This window comes from Triticum urartu, chromosome 5A (assembly GCF_056163025.1).
Source record: "Triticum urartu cultivar PI428250 chromosome 5A, HENAU_Tu73, whole genome shotgun sequence".
Taxonomy (NCBI): domain Eukaryota; kingdom Viridiplantae; phylum Streptophyta; class Magnoliopsida; order Poales; family Poaceae; genus Triticum; species Triticum urartu.
The window spans coordinates 107742864-107748931 of record NC_141877.1 but is presented as its reverse complement, the minus strand read 5'-3'; positions in this window follow the sequence as shown (position 1 = coordinate 107748931).

Below are 6068 nucleotides of genomic sequence, written 5' to 3'. Positions count from 1 at the left end.
AGGCAATGCCTCTGTATCAGATGATGAAGAAAACAGATGCTTTTGTTTGGAGCGATGATGCGAACGCTGCTTTTGAGGATCTGAAGACACAGCCTGCTGCCGGTCCTGGCTGCTCCAATTGAGAAAGAGCCGCTGTTGTTATACGTGGCTGCCAACTCACGAGCTGTTAGTGTGGCTATTGTGGCAGAGCGCAAGGAGGCTGGCAAAGAGCATCCGGTTCAACGACCGGTTTATTATGTCAGTGAAGTGCTAATTGAATCTAAGCAACGATATCCACATTGGCAGAAGCTTGTATATGGGATGTTCATGGAAAGCTGGAAGCTTAAGCATTATTTTCAGGGACATCCAATCACTGTGGTTAGCTCTGCTCCTTTGGGAGACATCATTAAAACCAGAGAAGCCACTGGGCGAGTCGCCAAGTGGGCAATTAAGCTTGGGTCTCATGGGTTGAAGTATGTGCCACGTACTGCAATCAAATCTCAAGCACTGGTTGACTTCATTAACGACTAGACAGAGATGCAGATGCCGGAAGAGAAACCAGACAACACATATTGGAATATTCACTTTGATGGGTCCAGACAGTTGGAAGGCTCGGGGGCTAGAGTTGTGTTAACTTCTCCACGAGGTGACAAATTTTGTTATGTGTTACGGTTGATGTTCCCTTGCACTAACAATGCAGCAGAGTATGAAGCCTTGCTCCATGGTCTTCGAATGGCGAAAGAGATGAGTTTGCGCCGGGTCAGATGTCTTGGCGACTCAGATCTAGTGGCTCAATAGGTATCTGGCAAGTGGGATTCCAAGGACCCTCTCACGGCGGCTTATCGTCGGGAGGTTGATGCCATTGCAGGACATTTTATAGGTTATCAGGTGGAGCACATTGACCGTCGAAAGAAGGAAGCGGCTGATGCCTTGAGCCGGTTGGGGTCTCAGCGTAAGCCGGTACCACCAAACACCTTTTTGGATGTTTTGCATAACCCCTCTGTCAAGTGGCCCACAGAAGAAGATTTAGCTGTTCCTGACCCGGAGGCGCAGTTGGTGGCGGCTCTTCATGTCATCCCAGATTGGACGGTACCATTCTTGGCTTACATGACCCAGTGAGAGTTGCCAGCGGATGAGACTCTGGTTCGACAAATAACCCAGCGTTCTAAGTCCATGACGATTTCGGATGGTGAGTTATATCATCGCAGTGCTTCCGGAGCATTTCAGCAGTGTGTTTCCCCCGGAGAAGGTCAAGAAATCCTTCGTGAGATCCATGAAGGCGATTGTGGTCATCACGCCGGGTCAAAATCTTTGGTGGCCAAGGCGTTTCATCACGGTTTTTACTGGTTGGCGGCTCACGCTCATGCAGAAGATCTGGTCAGTATATTTGATGGATGTCAAAAGTTTGCACGACGAGCGCATGTGCTGGCTCAAGAGCTCCGGAGGATTCCAATCACTTGGCCGTTTGCGGTCTGGGGGCTTGACATGGTGGGACCTTTCAAAAGGTCTAGGGATAAAAAGACACATCTCTTGGTGGCAGTTGATAAATTCACCAAGTGGGTTGAGGCGGAGCCTGTGAGTAAGTGTGACGCGGCCACGACAGTTCAGTTCATGAAAAAGGTGATCTTCCGTTTTGGTTTTCCACACAGTATTATCACTGACAATGGCACTAATCTGTCCCAAGGGCCTATGGAGGAGTTTCGTCAAGAAGAGCACATCCGGCTTGATGTTTCTTCTGTAGCTCATCCTCAATCCAATGGTCAAGCTGAGAGTGCCAATCAGGAAATTTTGATAGGGCTCAAACCCCGGCTTATGGTTCCGTTACAGCAAACGCCGGGTTGTTGGGTAGAGGAATTACCCTCGGTGTTGTGGAGTATCAACACCACACCCAATAGGTCTACAGGTTACACACCTTTCTTCATGGTTTATGGAGCAGAAGCAGTGTTGCCTAGTGACATCCGTCATGACTCGCCCCGTGTGGCGGCTTATGTTGAAGCTAATAATGAACAAGCCAGATAGGATGCACTTGACTTGTTGGATGAAGAAAGAGACTTAGCAGCGGCCCGGTCAGCAATTTATCAACAGGACATGCGCCATTATCACAGCCACCGGGTTAAGTCCAGGACTTTTCAGGAAGGCGACTTGGTGCTCCGGCTCATCCAGGATCTGTCAGATGCACACAAGTTATCCCCACCTTGGGAAGGACCCTTTGTGGTCAGTAAGAACTTAAACAACGGGTCATATTACCTCATTGACGTTCGAGAGCACCAAGACTCATGTAAGTCGGAGGAGGAGACCCGCCGGCCGTGGAACATTGCTCAACTTTGGCCACACTACACCTGAGCCACCGGCTCTCATCATGTACATACTTTAACATTGTGTATACCATGATAAGCAATAAAGTATGACCATCGGTCTCTTTTTTTAAAGACTATGCATCTTTGTTATTTTTTATTTTTAGATGACTATTAAGGAGCTGATCATATTTGAATCAAGTTTAACCTTTTTGGACCAGCTTATGATCGTATCCGAATCAAGCTGTAAATCTCATGGTCACTTGGGGGCTTCCTGTTCAAACATAGGTCGTATTCGAACCAAAGAGAACATAGCTGTCGTAACCCTCTTGATCGGCTCAAGGCCAAACTCACTTGGGGGCTTCTTGATCGTATCTAAATCATATCTTAACCCCTTTTGAGTCTGACTTGGATCGTATTCAAATTAGGGTCGTTAAAAACCTCTCAAGGTCATTTGGGGGCTTCTTGTTCAAACATAGGTCGTATTCGAACCAAAGAGAACATAGCTGTCGGAAACCCTCTTGATCGGCGCAATGCCAAAGCCACTAGGGGCTATATGGTCATATTCGAACCTTAGCTTAACCCCTTTGGTCTGGTTTACTGATCGTATTCGAATCAGAAACCCCCACCTTTTGAATACATGGTTAAATTATGCTTATTATCTGTTGCTTGCCTTTTAGTTTTTTGTTGTTTCAATATTACAAACAATTAGCCCGATCTTCTTCACCGGCTCAACTATTTGAGAACACAGCCGCCCGGGTCATTCACATCGGCGGTTTATGGATCAAAAGGTGCAACCTACCAAGGTATAGTAATCATTGAGTATTCAAAAAAGCATTGGCTTCTCAAAAAGATTGAATTATCAAATTAATCACCCGGGTTATTTAAACCGGTGGTCTAAGGATCAAAAGGGACAAGGTATGGTTATTACTTATACGCACTTACCTGCTGCATTAACTAAAGAGTTAGTTTCCGCCCTTGTCCTTTATTTATATCTGTCTCTGGTTCTTACTGTGGTAAACGTATTGGCTATAAATTGGGTGTTTTAACCCGTTTGGTTCTAAGCCGCCAAGCTAGTGTTTTCTTTGTATTTACTAGAACAGAATTCAAACATTGCAAAAACAAACATTAAATACGATGCATACATTGGCATCAGGAAACACAGACTCACATAAAAGTGTTTTATGCGCGATGGCATAAGAAAAGCATGCCGTATTCTCCCAACTAAGTTATTACAAGGCTTTATAAGCCCATGAAGATGATCATTGTTCCTCCCTCGCCTGTTCACCACCTTCTGTTGGCTGGAAGTTGGGTTTTGACCAATCAAAACCATTCACGGCGACAAATTCGGCTTCGTCGTCGATCAGGCCGACCGGGTCAACTTCCGGGGCAAATGTGTCTTCTCTCACTGGTGGGATCAAATCTGTTACCTTGTATGAGGGAGTGGCCATCTTCTTATTCTCACTATCAAAACCCGGCTGATATTTATCAACATTAGTGTCATCTCCGAGGGTAGTTGCCTGAGGCCGGACTCCGCGCACGCAAGCCATGAAGTCATCCTGATCAAAAGGAGACATGTATTCCTTCACGGTGGGATAGCCTCTTGCCACGTCCGCCGGGTCTAGGTCTGGCGCCCAAGCCTTGGAGCGGCTCAGGGCAGTCAAAGCTCCGGCTCGCGTGCAGGAGCGTTTTACTTCTTGAAACCTGGCAGGAAGGATGGACAGTTTCTTCATGATGTCGCTGAGCCGGTTGGGTCCTTGATTAGCAGGAGAGATGGCGGCCAGAGCCTGCTGTTCGCCAATATACAGTTGTTCAACCAAAGTATATACTGCCTTCAGTTTAATCAACAGGTCTTGGCTCAGATTTTTGCTTCGACGACCTGCGTAAATTTTATACGCAAAGTCAGTTGGCGGATTATACTCCGGATCGGCAAAAAAGCACACAAAAGTTAAAGTCAGACGGCTTACCAAAGATGGAAGCTACCATTTGAGACACTCGGCCCTTTAACCCGTTCAACTCTGTTGAAATCTCTTTCAGAGCTGTTTGGGCCGTCTCAGCACGTTCGGTCAGAAGCGTTTTTCCTCTTCCCAAGTTTTCTTCTTGGCAGCAAAGCTGGTCTTTAAATTTTCCGTTGCAGAGAGACTTATTTGCAGTTTGGAATTCACGGATTTGATTTCTGTCTCCTGACTCGCTAGCCGGGTCTTCGCGTCAGTCTATTGAGAGTTCAATTCAGATAAGGCATTCTGCAAAATATTCAGATGAGTCAAGAATTGGTTTCAAATTCAAAAATCAAGATTCATGTCTCAAGTACTTTACAAGAAACCACTTTACACTTGGGAGCTAATGTATGCCAAATCAAATTTCTACGACTCTACAGACATATTTAAGTCCCAAGTACCTTACAAAGTAACAACACTTGGCACTTGGGGGCTAATGTATGCAGTTCAGCAAGTTTCTCAAAGGTTAAGCCAGAATATTAAGCCTTTTAAATACGGAACCAAACAATTTAAAGTACCGGTTCATTTATTATCAAAATGAACCGGCCCTTGGGGACTACAGGTGAAGCTTTAATCTATTAAAGTCAAGGAAAGTTTCAAAGGTAAAGGTCTCGGCCTATATTTTAAAAATCTACAGGTCATTTCGATTCTCTCATAATCTGAAGACTATGGGGCTGAAGGAATACAGATAAGATGGAAAAACATACCTCGTGTTTCAACTGCAGTTGTTTGACCATTTCAATCTCAGAGTCGCGGCTGGAGTGTACATGGTTAAGATAGCCGGACAAAATATCATTGGCATTTAGACGGTCATAGTTGGCAATGTCAAAGCGAACTTTTTGCCTCTCCAATGCCTCTTGTTTTACTGTATACCTAGCCAGCATGGTTGGGTTCCCCGGCTCAATAAAGCGGCTCCCGGTAATTTGAACATCTTGTGTAGGCAGAGACGGCGGGTTGGCTGAGCTTGATGGTCCAGTTGTAGAAGGGTTCACAGTGGTTTCGTCAAATGACGGCTCAGGAGGATTTGCTTCGGTGTCAATAGGCGGGTCTTCTGGAGCGTCAGTTAATGGAGAAGGCGGCCTAGTCGGGTCAGATGCCAGCACCGGCGGGTCTTCCGCCGGCTTAGCTGCCTTCGATTTTTTTGATTTAGCTTGGCCACTAAGAAACAATGTTGCAGGATTGTCAGTATAAAGGTATAATTGAACAACCCGAAAGAAAGGAGGATTTCCGATTACCCGGGAGTAGTCTTGAAAGCTAGGAATTGCGTCTGCGATGAGTCGCCAGAAGAGCGAGACACCTCCTGAAAGGATAAAATAGAGTTAAAAGAAATACAAGGAGAAGAATCCATTAAACAGAGTTAAAGACAGAAATAAGAAACCTCATTCGGATGCTTCCGAGGGGTTTGTTGAAGAACGATAGCCGGTTCATCTTCAATCCCAGCTTGACGGCGGCTTTCATGTTGCTGCTTTTTCAAACGAAAGTTGGGATCCAAGTGAGCTAAAGGGTTAGAAAACCTTACTTACCGATCACTCGTCGAACTTTTTGTCTTGGTAAGGGCTCTGAGTCGGAGGAAATGATAGTTACCTCTGCTTCTCCGGCCTGACTGGCCCCAGTGTCATCCTGATAATGATCAGTGTCAATAATATTGTTCAAAAATTGGCGAAGAGAATCAAGGGCTACCTCCGAGTCAGATGTATCGTCAAGCTTCATCAGATCTTCTGTCGTGTTCTTTTTCTTCTTTTTGGACTTTCGGGTCGTTTTATTGGCGTTTATGGCGGCGACTTTTGCTTTCTTGGCC